The sequence below is a fragment of the Anneissia japonica genome, unplaced genomic scaffold (genome assembly GCF_011630105.1).
Source record: "Anneissia japonica isolate Jap-2015-1 unplaced genomic scaffold, ASM1163010v1 scaffold287981_len1045443_cov154, whole genome shotgun sequence".
In the NCBI taxonomy this organism is placed as follows: Eukaryota; Metazoa; Echinodermata; class Crinoidea; order Comatulida; family Comatulidae; genus Anneissia; species Anneissia japonica.
Window position 1 is genome coordinate 697629 of NW_022695194.1, and position 4384 is coordinate 702012.

The window sequence follows — 4384 nt, forward strand, 5'->3', positions numbered from 1 at the left end:
ATATTTTATATATTATATAATTTTTTATATAATATATAAAAAATTATATATTATATCAAAATTATATATTATATAAAAAATTATATATTATATAAAATATTATATATTATATAAAGTATTATATATTATATAAAATAATATGTAAATATATAACGTAAAAAGCCATGTTATTTTTTGCTAAATAATAAGTTAACAGATGGCACCTCATGGATTATTGTAAAGAAGTTAGGCCTACTATTAAAATACAAAAAGGCTTATTTGATGTTTGTAAAATTCATTTTGTTTCACAAAATAATGATGCTTCGAACATTCCCTGAACGTTTCATACATTTTAATTCTGGGAAACTGAATTAACTGGTCACGGCCTCGAGGTGCTTGTCACCCAATCTATTTTGAGAGAAAGATTAGGACAAAAAAAAAATCGGTACGCGGTTGGATTGGTGGTAAACTTTAGCCCTAATTGACATAGATATAAAACGGTCCTCACTCCTGCTGTATAAATGGCCCCCTTGGTTTGTGATAAAATTTGTTATTTTCATTTTTACTACTCTTCTTATTGAAATTCGCAACGACCAACTAATTTGTTGCAGTATTATATTATTATACCATCATTGTCGTCATTACCATAATCAAACGGTGCTGCTGAGCTAGTGCTACTAATCCACTGGCATGTAGGCCTATTGTGTAACTGATACATTTTACAACCCCGGGTTTTAAGAACACTCATGGGACTGCTAAAATTGCTTTCAAAAATAAGAACAAATTGAGGTAAAATTTCAAATGCGATAATTATGTTCTTTTTTTCAATCTAGAAAAAATATTTTAGTCTTATTTTTACATAGGCACAGTAGGTGTGACCATGGAGGAATGGTCACTCCTTTTTTTTTTCCCTCCATGGTCACACCAGGTACTTAATACACAACACGCATTTCATCACACCCATCTCCTCCTTTCCTTTTTTTCCCCTCCATGGTCACACCAGGAACATAATACACAACACGCATTTCATCACACCCATCTCCTCCTTTCCTTTTTTTTCCCCTCCATGGTCACACCAGGTACATAATACACAACACGCATTTCATCACACCCATCTCCTCCTTTCCTTTTTTTTTCCCTCCATGGTCACACCAGGTACATAATACACAACACGCATTCCTTTTTTCCCCTCCATGGTCACACCAGGTACATAATACACAACACGCATTTCATCACACCCATCTCCTTTTTTTTTTCCTCCGTCCATGGTCATCTCCTTTTTTTCTCCTTTTTTTTTCCTCCGTCCATGGTCATCTCCTTTTTTTTCCCTCCTTTTTTCCCCTTTTTTTCCCTCCATTTTCCCCCTTTTTTTTCTCCCTTTTTTTTCCTCCGTTCATGGTCATCTCCTTTTTTTCTCCTTTTTTTTTTCCTCCGTCCATGGTCATCTCCTTTTTTTTCCCTCCTTTTTTCCCCTTTTTTTCCCTCCATTTTCCCCCTTTTTTTTCTCCCTTTTTGTAACCTTTTTTTTTCTTCCGTCCATGGTCATCTTCCTCCGTCCATGGTCACACCAGGTACATAATACCCCTTTTTTCCCCTTCGTCCATGGTCACACCAGGTAACCATTTTTTTTTTCGTCCATGGCCTTTTTTCTTCGTCCATGGCCATCTTCCTCCGTCTATGGTCACACCAGGTGCACATAATACCCTTTTCCCTTTTTTTTCCTTCGACCATGGTCATCTTCCCCCTTTTTTTTTCCTTCGACCATGGTCATCTTCCCTCGTTCATGGTCACACTAGGTAGACAATACACAAGACGCAATTTTTTCTCCGTCCATGGTCACACCACAGGTATATAATACCTATATAATATAGTACCTCCATGGTGAGACTAGGTAGATGATGATAATAGAGAACACGCATTTGATGATACCCATTTTTAGAATGGTATAATCCAGGTCAAGCCCGGTGGCAAATCGTATTGATTCGTAGCGGAAGCAGTTAAGGAGTTGTTGTTGAGAACGAGGCTGTAGTAGGAATGGTAGCAGTGTCGGGGCAGGAGTTGTTGAGAACGAGGCTGCAGAGGAATGGTAGTAGGCCTAGTAGTCGGGGAAGGGTTGTTGTTGAGACCGAGGCTGTAGAGGAGAGGCTGCAGAGGAATGGTAGCAGTCGGGGCAGTTAGTAGTAGCTGGCAGTAGGTAGGAGTTGTTGAGAATGAGGCTGGAAAAAATGATGCATGGGGTAGTTGAGAACAGCCCTCGGGCATGTCTTTCTAACTTATTTCTCATACTTTATATTCATACCCATTTGTGTCATCTCTAGGCCTAGGCCTAGGCCTAAATACTACAAACACCACCAAATCCAATATATTATAGAAAGACTAAAACTAAACTGGGAGCAAACAAAATGGGGATTGGCGCTGCCCACTACTACTAGCCTACGTCTAGCTCAACCAACGACTGGACGTACAGAACAAATGTAGATTTCAAACGTTCAACAGCCAACCTCACCAAAACAGGGATCAGTCATTTCTTCATTGTATTGTATTAACCTGGGATCAGTCATTTCTTCATTGTATTGTATTAAACTGGGATCAGTCATTTCTTCATTGTATTGTATTAACTAAGCTAATTATTTATTATTTTTTCTTTCAATTTATTTTACTAAATTTATCACAGTAAATACAATCTTATAATATACCTGTATTAATTTATGTAAATAAATGAAGTATTATAGTACATTTAATAACAGTTATAATACAACAACCTAATATAATAATAAAAATAAGTTCACTTATTTCTTTATTGCATTAGGCCTAACATATTAGGCTGTATTTATTACTAAATACCCAAATTCACTCATAGAGCATCATAATTTCTGTTGTATGGTTAGGTTGTATTTATTTAAGTAATAAATGCCATTTTTTTGTATAAAAACATTGCTAAATCCTGCAAACCCCCCCTCCCAAAAAAAACACAGTGTAAACCCCATCCAAACCCTGTGATAGTGATTGAACCACATAGTATATAGGACTCAACATTATGATTTTTTTTTTTACTGAGATACCAAGTAAGTCCTATACTATCTGATGCAGTCACTATAAGGTTTTGGATGGGGTTTGCACTTTGAGGTTTGTGGTTTATTTTAAGGTATTTTTAACAAATCAAGATTTTACCCAAACAATATGTTGTTATGAACATAAAATTACATTTTTATTTACTAAGATACCAAGTTGAGTCCTATACTGCATGATTCAATCAATATTACAGGGTTTGGGTGGGGTGGGGTTTGCACTGTGTTTTTGGAGGTTTGTGGTGTATTTATAGGCATTTGTTACGAACATAAAATTATATTTTTTTTAAATTAAGATACCAAGTTGAGTCCTATACTTTGTGATTCAATCGCTATCACAAGGTTTGGATGGGTTTTTCCACTGTGTTTTTGGGAGTTTGAGAGATTTAGCAATGTTTGTATACAAAAAATGGCATTTTTACCGCAAAATTAGGTTGTTATGAACGTAACATTATGATTTTTTTTAACTGAGATACCAAGTGAGTCTACTACATGATTCAATCACTATCACAAGGTTTGGATGGGGTTTGCGGGGTTTTTTGTGGACGTTTGCAGGGCTTAGCAATACATATAACAACCCAATAAACTCAGCAAATTATTTAAGTAAATACAATCTATTCATTAGGCCTCATTATTATTATTAGGCACTCATTGCAGCCCTCAAAATTAGGAAAAAAGTATGTCGGCAAATAAGAAATAAAAACGCCGGTTATAATGTTGGCAGTTTTTAGTTTCAGCCTACAGCCCTGAAATCAACCCAAGCAGACCTGTTGTTCTCATCCAATTAAGCGGGAAAGGCCAGCCTACGTACTGATGTTAATATCACAATTAATTATTGATAAAATATTGAACAATATTTGTTTTACAGGCCTCACAGAATTATGAAATTTTTGGTCTCAGATTTGGTTGCCCTCACAGTTTTTTACTTTCCCCCTATATTTTTTCTCAATTGACACAATGCTATTATAGAGGTACCTGCCTCACATGATGCATAGCCTATTAAAGTGTAGTACAATCAAATTTTGTATTTTATACCTACATTAAAGTCCCATTTTATTGTCAGGGGTGGCACCAGAGGGCAGCCAGTGGCCAGGGCCCATCATCGGCGATGAAAACAACAATTCATCGGGGAGAAAAAAAAAATTCTACATACTGTATTAGGCCTACTGTAGTAGATTCTAAAATCCATTAAACTAGAAATTGCAAATTGCAAGTGAAGTGCTGCGAAGTACAACTGCATAAAATGTTCTTCGAACAAAATTATTTATGCGAGTCAAGTGAAAATAATGAATAATAAAAATATAACAAATAATATGAGCACGACCCATTGTCTATAT